This window comes from Dinoponera quadriceps, unplaced genomic scaffold (assembly GCF_001313825.1).
Source record: "Dinoponera quadriceps isolate SergipeBrazil2010 unplaced genomic scaffold, ASM131382v1 scaffold115, whole genome shotgun sequence".
Lineage (NCBI taxonomy): Eukaryota > Metazoa > Arthropoda > Insecta > Hymenoptera > Formicidae > Dinoponera > Dinoponera quadriceps.
In genome coordinates, this window is record NW_014554511.1 from 766,687 (window position 1) to 779,311 (window position 12,625).

The 12,625-nt window shown below is 45.7% G+C and overlaps 1 protein-coding gene across 1 annotated transcript in view; it reads right to left on the bottom strand.

Annotated features, from left to right (window-relative positions):
* The window catches only part of LOC106751706 (slit homolog 2 protein), a 68,109-nt gene that overhangs the window by 15,840 nt on the left and 39,644 nt on the right, over positions 1 to 12,625 (bottom strand). The gene's annotated exons all lie outside the window — the stretch shown is intronic.

Consider the following 12,625-nt stretch of genomic DNA (forward strand, 5'->3'; position numbering starts at 1 on the left):
CTGTGTAGATTTCGGCTCTTCAGGCCGGGACGAGGCGTGCTCTTTGATGTCGAGTGACGCATAGAACGACGACGGCGCGACCAATTGTCCGGTCGGTTTCAATTCAATGTTTACGTCGGGGTTGCCGATGCATTTTGCAGCGAGCGAGTGAACGAGCGCGACACAAGAATGCGTGCTTTTCATGCTCGGCGAACGAATTAGGCTCGTCGCTCAACCACGTGCCGCGTGTTTGCGTTTGAAAATGCAGCGCGGAAAGAGAGAGAGAGAGAGAGTGCCACGAGCGAGTATTTTTAATCAGCTCATTCCTGACGTCGTTGCCGGAGCGTGGAACTCCGGTCGAAATTTCGGCGCTGTAAGGTTCGCGGGGGGAAATAATTTTGCCATTGTAGCGAAACCGTCGTTACGCGTTATATTCGTCGCGACAGCGATGAAATTTAGCTGGCACAATCAAAAATTAGCAAATTATTCGAAATTTTTTTAAAGCGAAAACAGTTTTGCGACAGAAAGTATTTTGTCGAATGAATTTGTCCTTAAAACGCGTTGATTTGCTGTCGGAACGAAATAATATTTTCCTACCATTTACCAATTTGTCCTTACAGCAATGGATATATAGGGTGTCCCAAACTAATCTCAGTTCCCGTGGTGTGCAAGTAGAACGGGTGAAACTGAGCAGAAATGTCCGGTACCATTTTACAAATAGCACGCGAATTTCCGAGTTATCAATGATTGTTAATGATAATTGAGAAAAAATGTGCGCTTCAAAGGGTTAACGTATCAGGCCAGCTTTCATCATCATCCTTCACGATTACGTTATCCATTCCCACGTGCTGCCGCGCGCGGGAACAATCCCGGAAGCTAAATATCGCGTTCGGCGAGTTCCGTTCGGTCCGTCCGCGCGTTTATGCCGATTTTTATGCGCGCCACATCCGCAACGCGACGGAATGTCGAAAGCTCTTTCGATATCAGCAAAGCATACGAGCAACGGATTTGTCGACCGATCGGGCATCGCGGTCAGCGCGCGTTCCCCACCGGGTAGGTGGAATTGCGATTGCCGATACCGCCGATATAATATAGCCGATGGTGGCAATATAAAGTTGACATTTTCGCATGCAGTCCTATGGAAATAGCGGGGATAAAGTTGATTCTTTCGCAAACAGCGCGGAGGGACGAAAGCGGGTCGCGCCGAAGGGTCGATATAAAGTTCGCTCGTTCGCTCGCAACCGCGTAAAGTTGCGTGCGAGCGAAAATTGAGACGCATCCCGCCGAATGTGCGAGATAGGTGGAGAAATAAGCAGAGAAGATTGTTTATTAACATTACGGAATGTACCGTAAATAGGGGAAAATATAAGTAGATAAAGGAAAATAAATGAAATTTAATAACTTTCTCGTACGTTTAAGGATCGCAGCAATTCATTAAAACTAATTTTTATTTTCACACATTGAGAGTTGTAAGCGAAATCAGTTTGAAACCGTAAAACATATAGGAATATTTTCCCATATGTTTTATGGTATATCAGACAAAACTTTTAACGATATATTTAATGCAGTTTATAACTACTTTCAAAAATATATTACAAAAATGCATTTAAAAATATATTATTCAGGACATACTCATTTTTCACTAACAATGAGAAAATTATTAATGAGAAAGTTGTTAACCAACGTATTCGGACCTTCCATTATCGGTGTATTTAATTATAATTTTTTGAAAACAGACAACAGCGCGATATTTGGGTTATTTTTATATTCGGTTTCGCGTATCAAACTATCCCACGGAATCATTCAGTCGCGTTGAACTCTCTAATCGAACTTCTCTAATCGTTTCGTGCGCAACGCGCGCCGCGCAAAACGCAACTTTCGACTCTCAATTTCAGCACTTTCAACTTTCACCGCAAAATTTCCCGGTAGCACGCGTTAAAATGAACAACGAACGTTCGTCGTGAAAAATCTAGCTATTGACTCGCGATTTATTCGAAGGCGCGATTTCACGATCGAATTAAAACGGCGCCGAGGCCGATTCCATTAATCCATTTCGTTTTCCGTTAATCCGTCCCGCGTATTTTCGCTATTATTGACGAGTACCGGCCGAGCCAATGATAACCGTCATAAGCTGCGCGATATTATAAACTATTTACGATGCGACTGCAAACTGTAATATGCCATACGTGATACCGCGCATTGCCGGATTGGATGTACATTCCTGCGGCGGTGTACACACCGCCGACCGAAAATTAAATTCCAGATAAACACGACGCGTTACGCGTAACTCCGCCCCCCCTCCCCCCCCTCCGGTTTATCCNAATTCATACGTTCTTGAAAAAATTTAAATTAAGCAAAATTCTAATTTATTTATAAATTTGACAATTTATGCAGATGAAGACAGATAAAGCTTCGTTTAAGGAAAAAAATTCATTATCAAGTCATCATTTTTATGTCACTACAAAAATGAGACAGAATCGTAAAGTCACTATCTTACCTTCCTTTTTCCTCACATGTATGAAGAAGAAGGATCAAGATAAAGCATCAGGATGAAAATAAAGAAATATAGAGAATCTATAGAGAAGTACAGAGAATCTATAAAGAAATATAGAGATCTTTCTTCTTCATATATGTAAGGAAAAAGGGGGTAAGATGATGACTTTACGGTTCGTCGATTCTTTCTCATTTTCGTTGTGACATAAAAATAATAATGAACATCCGAGTGGAAATTGAACCTCGTGTCTGGCCATGAAGGTATTAAAGTTGCTACCAGCCAGTAATTCAACGCCATTAATGCAACGTTCGCATCTCATAATGGCTGGATTATGGCCGAATAAGTAAACTAACTGATGGTTAATCAAAAGAAATTACAGTTACAAGATGAAAAATCATTATCAGTCGACAAACAGTAATGTAACGTTCAATTCTGCTTCCTTAAGATTTTTACGAAATCTGTTTCTGATTCAGGCCGACTAGGCGCACTTCCACGCCAGTAAACTGCTAATTTACGAGACAACGTGCGCCTTTTCATGTTTTGTTTTAAGTCTTCGTTTCGTTTCGGAAATTTATAATCCCTTGATTACCTGCAATAATGTCTGATGAGTCCCGTGAATTCCAACGACAAGTAATTTGCAGCATGAGACACTCATGCAAATGCGCGGAAGCGAATTTCTCAATTCTCATTCTCGTTTGAAAGTCGTAATGCCGCACGGTTTTCGACTTTGTAGGATCCACTGTCGAGGCTGTGCAAAAATGTTAACGTAAAGTCACGATTACGTTTATGCTGCGGGAAAAGGTTATACCGCGGAAACTCGTTTCGCCGGTCGATCCTGCGTTGCCCGCCAACACACGGAGACTCAGCGGGCGATCCCGGATCGAGCTGTCTCGCCCGACACGATGTAAGAGTCATTTCGTGCAAACGAGCCCGGGATTTGTCGAGGGGACACCGGTGACGTAAGCCCGTCTTTGTGTGTGTGTATGCATGCATATATGTACCGCACGTTGTCGCCGGAAGCGGGATGGATGGTTCTCCCTCTCTTTCTCTCTTTCTCTCTCTCGCATTTTCCCCGCTCTTATTTTCCCGCGACTGTAGAAAGAAAAAAGTATGGGACCGGGAGAGAGGAGGGGGTTAGCGCAGAGTAACGAGCCCCGTCGCTCTGTGGAACACTGCGAAATTATGTATTAGGTCGAAAGAACGTAATCTACGGCGTTTTGCTCCTTTCTCAGCCGCGCCGGCGGCTATATTTTCCCTTTGTGTTTTTAACTTTTGCGCTCGTGGACCGAAGCGGCGGTCAGTGTAGAGGCGAGGTCGATCTCTAATTCTTCCGTACGAGTGTATGATAATTTATCTCGCTTTTTCCGCTCGTCCTTTCACCCGCGGATTTTCCCGGACTTCTTTAATGTCGAGGATTCTACGAGCTGCAGCAGGAGAAATGTCGTCGTTAAAGGATCTATGATATGTACGTGGACATTCTATCTTAGTTCCTATCTTAATTCCTACTATGTTGTAGAATTAAAGGTTTAACACAAGGTCATAATTCCGATTCAGGTACGTTCGAAAAAATGTGAAACTTTCGCTTAATTATTTATCTTCAATTCCACGTGTCTACGCGCAGTCATATATGTGACGTTCGAACACCTCTCTGGGCAACCAGCATGGGCGCGAACGTGTGACGGCAACTGTACGAGGATTTAAACGGATCACGTACCCAGATTATCGGTATAATCATTACTAAATAATCTAAGAAGAAATGTAATACGAGGGTTATCTGATACGTCAGTGACTGTGAGATGAAAGAATATTCTTTTATCAAAAACGACTTATTTCTCAACAAAGTCTTTCTTAGCTCGATAAATTATTTCAAACTAATTTCAGTTTGTAAAATAAATAAATAAATAAATGATGTTGCGGATCGAGCAAGGCTCGATCGCCGGGTTGCAGCGCGCCAGGCGAGATGGTCTCGCGCGCGCTGGACTCTCGCCGCCGCAGCTGGCGGCGCGCCGCCCGGGTGATCCGCCCGCGAGCGAGTTTGCTCGCCAGCGCGTATATAAGAGCGCTCCTACGGAGCGCTCGGAGAGACCGTTCTCGTCTTCCATGGCATTCAGGTTGACAAAGCGGTAAGCACATGCCTCGCGTGCGTTTTCGACTTCGTGTGTTTTCGGGTATTGTACGGTTGTCTTTTGATGGTGGTGGTGTCACCCTTCAATATTCTCCCGGTACCGGAACGTTGTTCCGTGACCGTGAGCGCGCTACAAGATCTTCCGGGCAAAAGACCGGAAGATTCGTCCGTGGAGCTACGGCTGATTAAATTCAGGGTCGAGTGTAGCGGTCACCAGGAGCGTAGCTCCGCCCGGAGGGGGGGGGGGGGGTCCGGCGGCAAGCTTCTTACAAAGGGCATTTCGCACGTCGGTAAATCGTTCGCTACGCGCATCGCGCCTAGGCAGCGCGAATCCGATTGTAGGCGAAGGGCCCGAGTCCTTCGCGCGCTCGTGCTCTCGCGTCAACAACGAGAGCGACGTCGACCACGGACGGGGCCCCCTACGTGGCATGCAGCGCGTGAATGTCCCGCGCGCCAACTCTCTCCACCGTTTCGGCATACTGAATCGGCGCTCGCTCCTCCACCCTATCTGAGCGTTCGCAACAAATGAAAAATAAAATTAAACAATTAATTTAATAAACTCGCTTTGTAAATATTGTCCCAGTTAGTATGGCGAACTATTTCATATTTTAGATTGTAACTAATTTTAGTTTGTAAAACATAAATCCACGAATTTTATTTAAAAAAATTAGGCGATCCAATTAACTTATTCAATAAACGGAGAAATATTTTTATTGTGATATCTTTTTTCGTTTTATAGTGAGATAATTTAGCCGCTGTATTAACGCGTACATTAACACGTGTATTAATACGTGTATTTATCAGCTTTATCAAAGATAATTTTCTATCTCTGTGAGCATCGATTTCTATCGCTGCCGGCATCGTTGCTTTAGCAAACTTCTATTGTCCGAGCAACTAATTATTAGTTATAATGAAATTCGTTAATACACTAAATTTCCCTTGACGCAACAGCAAAGGTGGGGTTAGTTATCTCACCAGATACATTCGTTAAATATATTCTGAGCTATTCTATTTTATTTTACTTTCTACTGGTTTGGATCGAAAATTGTCTTTGCTGTGCCGACAAGCCTATTGTATTTTAATATGTTAAAGTTCGATATTACACTGAGAAAAAATTTCTATGTTCAAGTAAATATCTTTCCTTCGTCTACGTACGATTAACGATATCGCCATATCGGATAAATCGCCGAATGTCGGGAATCGCAGGAATATCGTGTGACAGAACGTGTAACGTTGCCGATAAGAAACGTTCGCGGCAGGAGAGCCCGTCGCTGTCTTTCCAGTTCCGATCTCTCGCTGGAACTGGCTTAAAGCGTACCCGCAGTTAAGTGCTGCGCTCGATAAATTTTTTCAAGCGCCCTTCTCACCTTCTTCTCTTCCCCGCGGCCTTTGTTCTTACCCATCTAACCCTCCCCCCGGCTACTCGCGCTTCAACTCCGCCGGATAAAGCTTCTGGTTCCGCCCCCGAAAACTGTTACCAGATTTTCCGCTTCGACTGACGCGGCTATCCTCCTTCTTTCTTCTCCTTCGTGTTCTTCCTCTCTAACTTCCCCTCTGCCCCTCCCCGCCTCCCTTCTTTCTGTCTATCTCTCTTTGTAAAATTAACACAGTTCGTACGCTCGAATTTAAATATCGATCGAGCTTGCAGTTTCGCACCGGCGCGATTCTCTCCTCCCTCCTCCGTTCCATTTTTTCTCTCTCTCTCTCTCTCTCTCTCTCTCGCTCTCTTTTGCGATTTTGGGGTTTTCGCGAAAGTTCGCGGCGACGATGACGACGAAAGAACGGGCGAAGTCCTGGCGCGGACTTTTTGCGGGATTAGCCGGTAATTGGAGGAGAACGAGGCGCTCTCACGCGCGCGACAAGTCCGAACAAAAAACGGCGCTCGTCGCGATTTAATTCCCTCTTAATGGAAGAGAGCCTTGGAATTCGCGGCCAGCACGCCTTTCCGTCCGCGCGCGCGACCCCGAAAGGGTTCAGAAGCGAATAACGTATAATTCGTAACGGGCCAAGTTGAATTGAGGCTTACGGAGTAATCGCAAACTTCCAGTCTCGCCGATCTCTTTTTTCTTCCCGAGGACGTCTCCTCGAGCACGAACTGCGCGCACAGCTCGCGCTTCCGCTCGTCGTCGGATATGAGTCGCTACACGCCGAGGTTATTTGGCTACGGAAAGCTCGAAGGGGCTCGTTTTCGTTTACCCGTCCGTGACACGTGCCCGATTAAACACCGAGTCGCGCATCCCGACTCGGGATTGGCCCTGCCTTACATGAATACCAATGAACGATCGGGACCCGGACCGAAAATATCGGCACGGTTTACGGTTCCGGTCCGACGAAAATACCGATTCCCATATGGTTTTCGGTCTCGGCCCGAGTCCTTTGCGATCGAACGATCGAACTGCTCCAAATTCGATAAATAAAATGACCCTATCGCCGAACTCCCATCGACTACACATCGAGCCGCAGAGAAAACGGCGTATGTCACGCGATTTCCGTTATCGTAGCCGCACGTTCCGCCGCACACATTTCGAACAACCACTTTTGAAAGTGCGCTCAAGCGACGTACCTCTGCGTCCCTTACGCGCGTACACGCTCGCGTGGAAACTTGTACGCGATCGCCAGCGTGTAACACGGGCGAACATGCACATATACGTAACACACACACACACACGCGCGCGCGTATGCACGCGCCGCGCTCGGTCAGCATTATGCAAAAGTTCGGAAAGTAACTTCGCCCATACACGTAGGGGCTGGAAAGTTTTCGCGGTGTGCCACTCCCTCCCCCCCCCCCCNTTCAACTCGAGGAAATAATTACTACCCGGACGGCCGGTGGAAATTGGTTGGTCCGAGAATGCAGCGTTTTCATCATTGACGTCGCGCTCCCGGTCGGTCGTAACGGACGACTAACTCAAGAAAACCTGCGTTCATTCTCAATCAAGATATTTCGTTAAAAAAAAAGTTTCTCGGTTCAAAGTTATCGTTACCATATTGCACAGGATATTTAGGTCGGGAACTCGAGCCATCGTTGAATCTCAGTGAGATAATTTAATCTGCAACTGGATAATATAATATCTTGCGTGAACAAAGCGATAAAGCGAGCCGACGGTTTTTCGGAGCTGAAACGCTGCCGTTTCCATCACATTAAACCCACTCTTTAGCCCGACTCACTGTCTATTTTAATTAATATTAACATTAACCCGTTATATTCGCTTCCACGTGAAATGTTATGATCCTCTCGCGGATTAAATTATTACACTGAGATCCACCGGTGGTTCTTATCGGCCTTCGGATATCTTGCGTGGTTATTATTATAATTAAAATTAATATCACGTGATATTGTTAAAATTATTATTATTATATATTATTAAAAAATTGTTGTGTATTATTAAAATTATATATTGTTAAAAAATTATTATATATTATCAAAGTTGTAATCATTTGAGAAGTGTGAGTCTCGAATTTAGAAAAGGATGAACTTTAAGGAAAACGCGACGGGAGAGAAGACACAATCGCAAATATTAATTGTTATTTATATTTGCAGATGTCGATGGCGAACGATAGTAAATACAAAATACTACGGACAAAGAGCGAATATAATCTTCCATTCCACGGTAAACATAGAACGCATCGATACATACAATAAACAGACGTTCGCGTTTGAACGGATATTTTCTCTCATCGTCTTTATATTTTATTTATATCAATCACACAGCGTCGAGGGATAACTCCGCTCGTATCCTTCGATACACTTATATATCAGAAATACACACTCGTCTCTCTCATCGCTGAGCCATTGTTATTATTATTACTATCATTATTATTTTCATCCGTTCGCGATATCGTATCGACGATATGACGTCTGATTCGTCGCTCGCGTCACTCGCAAAAGTTGCCCCGCGATTTTTCTCCGACGTTCCCGATAAAATTCGAACCGGCAACGAATGTCACGGTAGCGTATCAGATCTCAGCGTTAACTCACGTCACTGTTTATTTGTTAATTCCACCTGCGCACGCGCGGTTATAAATAACCGGAAACCGTCAGAGATGAACGGTGGCGTAAGGCGAGATCGACATCGACGGTGTCGCTATCTTTCCGGCAACGTCAAAACAAGAGAAACGTATAGGAGGGAATTATTTATTTCGACGTATTCACGTAAAAGTTCGGAAGGGGCGGGAGGGCGGGAGGGAGAGAGCGGCGGACACGGCCGGAACCGGAGGCGGCCCGACGCGCTGTTTTATTGCGAGCGTCTGGCCCTCCCGGGCACGGTTATTTTTCGCTTCGGCTTGCCAGGCGGAACTCTCGCGTGCGCGGCACGACAGTTTATTCGACATGTTCCCCCGAATTTTTCGATCCATTCGAAGCCCCAAAGTCAGTGCGCGCGCGTCAAACGAAATTGCTCTTCATCCGCGCAAGGGACAAAACGCGTAAACAGACGGCACTCGCGCGCGGCAATTCGCAATGCGTAACTTTCTCCTTTCTCGTTCATTCGCCGAACGTCACAAATCATACACGATGCACCGGTCGCTCGAATGCGCGCGGTCATACGTTTCCGTACGACAATGGGGCGACTAGTGGATGAACAGGATAAGAGAAGAAGAGAGAGAGAGAGAGAGAGAGATAATAGGCGGCAGATAACGGCGGATGGGAAGCCGAAATGACGGCACAGTCGCAGTTTATCCCTTTCTGACGTGGCTCATAAAACCGTCGCTCCCGCTGATATTTTACCGCAATTTCGCTCACTCGCTCTTTCGCCAGTTTGCTCGTGTGCTCGCTCGCAAGCCCGTTATCGAAAGCTCGCAAACAAGGGGCCAGCCAGGCGGAAATACACGGCCATTCGGAAATAGGTTGAGATGATCTGCCGAGTTTCGCGATGCAGAGGTCGTCTTCGACGAGGATCCCGAACTTAACGACTCTTCCCGTCGCGACGGGGGAGAGAGGAGAGAAGAAATAGAAGGGAGAAGAGGAAGGAACGAGGCGGCGTATATTCCAATGGGGGGACGACGACGACGGTCACGATAGCGGCGACGCCGACGGCGCGGCGGAACCAACGGAAGAAGTTGGATCGTGTCGTCTCGCGGAGGAGCGCAAACGGTTAATGTACGATCTCGGAGGAAGAGGAGGGTAGAAACGTTCGCAGCAGCAATCCGGAACGACCGGAGGGGTTATTCCAGGGTTGAACGATAGCGCCAGGAATAAGTACTGTTCGCCGAGAAAGCTCTCCATTGGGTACGGGAATTGGATGTTCGGGAGGACAGGGGAGGAAAGAGCGAGCGAGAGAGAATGAGGAGGAGGCTCGAGGGGAGGAAAGAGAAGCGGAATCGATGGTGCTCTCAAACAATTCTTCACTGTGTATTGACCGTCGGTAAATCAATCAGAGACAGTCGTTTTGACCTTTACGATCAGATTCCGGTTGCTGCAACGACATGATGAAATAGAGAGAAAGAGAGGAAAAGCGAAGGAGAGAAAGAAAGAGAGAGGGGAGGGGGAGAAGAAGGCAAGAAGCAAACGGAAGAAAAAGACGGACAGGCAAGAGGACGGATAAAGACGTGGAAGACAGAAAGAGGGAACGAAGGAAGAAGGAGCGAAAAACACATGGGCGAGAGAGAGGGGTTAAAGAGCATGAGCTTAACGTCGGAGAGGGGGGGGGGAGAGGGACGGAGTAGAGGGCGGGATCGAGGAAGCGAAGAAAGATGACGTTCTGACGTTGTTTATTTCCAATCGCAATTACGCCATCCGTGGAGCTTCTTGCGCCGAAAAGCGGAGCGTCCCGCGAAAATCCTTTTAAGTGCATCGCCTCGTGGAGATCGGGTCACTGGGAACTTCGAGACGAGATAGCAACATACGGATTTTTTCTTGCGATTGAACGGTGACCGGAATTCACTTATGAATTCCTTCTCGTCTTCGCTGCGCACGCGCTTGTTCTCAAGTAGAACAAGCTCGTATCTCGAATATGCGAGGGCAGTTCCGAGGAGAATTCAAACGAAGGCGAGCTGCCAATGTAGAGCTCGAGTCGTGGATTTGTATACGCTTTAATCGGCAAAATAGCTTTAGTGTGATTAGATCGCTGGTATTTTCCAGAAAATGTCTACGCAGGAAAATTACAGTAACTTATTTGCACATGTTAGCTTATGATTTCGTCGGTAAGTATACGTAAATAATTAATAGTTTAATTAATATCTAATTTGCAAGAGGAGAAAAGAACGACGACGCGCCCGGCAAAACGCCCTTTCTCGAGAGATTTCTCACTACAAAAATGACACGGAAGTTCTCTCAACAAATACGCGAGAATAAATCGCGGGATTGCGTCCCCTTTTCCTCTCTGCAAATCCCACCCGCGGCCGCTATCAGTAGCACCGCAAGGGAAATAATTCCATCCGCGATTCTCGGCTCTCGCAGGACCCATGACATTTACTTTACACGCGTGGACGACGACGCGAAATCACACCGAGAACCGTATCAATTCTGCGTGATGTCGCTTCAATGATGCATGACAGACACCGAAGGGCCGAGACGACCCGGGAGGATTGCCACGATTCTCAGCGATTCCGCCGTTTTCCTGCATGCATCGCCGCTGCGCCGGCCATCCGTCCTACAAATTGCGACGAATCTCTCTTTTACACCGGGAAAACAATTTTTGGTATCCACAAGTCGAAATTTTATAGTAAGTGATATTACAAAGTTTCAGCTTGACAAAAAATATCGTAGATGAAAATACCAAAACCCGGATATGCACCTAAACCTGGACATTCTTATTGTTTTGGTTTTTAACTGCAAATACCTGAACCCGTCGAATGACGAAATGAATGTTGAAAGTTTAAATATTCGTAGACTGAAATAACAAAAATATCCAGATTTAGGTGCATGTCCGGGCATCGTTACTTTTACCTTAAAAGGGAATATAGTTTCGATGTAATTTTTGCTACAATATTTTTTTCCGTGTGCGATTTTAGTGGGATTTTTTTCAGTGGACGTTTCATCGGTAATACGCGCGTATGATCGGAAACTACGCTTATTCTCATGCGCTCCAGAGGAAACTTGATCAACGGTGAACGATGGCAATCTGTGCCAGTGGGCCACACAGGGGGCGATGATTTAACACTTTGTCGCCCGACATTCGGCGGCATAAAACATGCAGCACATCTCGTGATGAATCGCGCCCACGTTCGCCGCCACGTGGCTTGCTTGCTTCCACCCGGCAATCGCCGTACTCCATTAAATCGCCGCCCCACAATTCCGCGGCTACGACTTTATCAACTCTTCATTCGGCGTACCATTTAACATTCAATAAAGTACGTTTCCGCGCCCGCCCAAAGATTCCGACTTTTATTCTAATATTTGTCTTTAGTAGTTCTTTCTAACGTTTCACGTTTTCCTGTGTACGAAATTTTTGGAGGGTGAAATACGTACGTGCGGATGTTGTGCTTTACACACAAACCGGTTTAAGGTTAATTCACTCCACGTTAATAACAATCAGCATTGGCTGTTATTGGCTACTTTTCCTAATTTCTTGATGGAATTATTAATTATTTTAATTATTGTCAGGCAACAAATTATATAAATAAACATTTTTGTTGGCAATTTTCTCAGTTAATCGTCAATTAGATTAAGTGGAATTTGAAGAAAGTTATCCTCGGAAATTGATACGTGCTGAGAAATATTTCGAATGATTTTCGTCAAAAAGGCAACATGATATGATAGTTTCACTGCTCTCGAACGATAACCTGTGGTGTATACATTAGAAGCTATCAGTGCTGTTTCGAGGGTAACGTTGTCGTTTCCTTGAAACAATCAACAGTCATGATACACGAATATGTAGAGGCATGTTGGGCATCAACGAGAAACTCGATCGTAATCAGTGAACACTAAGGCTATTATGCCGGATTATGTACGGTCAGTATCACGTACGTTCCACTCACTGGATCGAAAATTATACGGCTTTCAACACACATACACATAAGGTCAAGATCGTCGTAATTGAAGTCCTATTATAACCTTATCCGAGTTAGTTGTACGACCTCCCATTTTATAC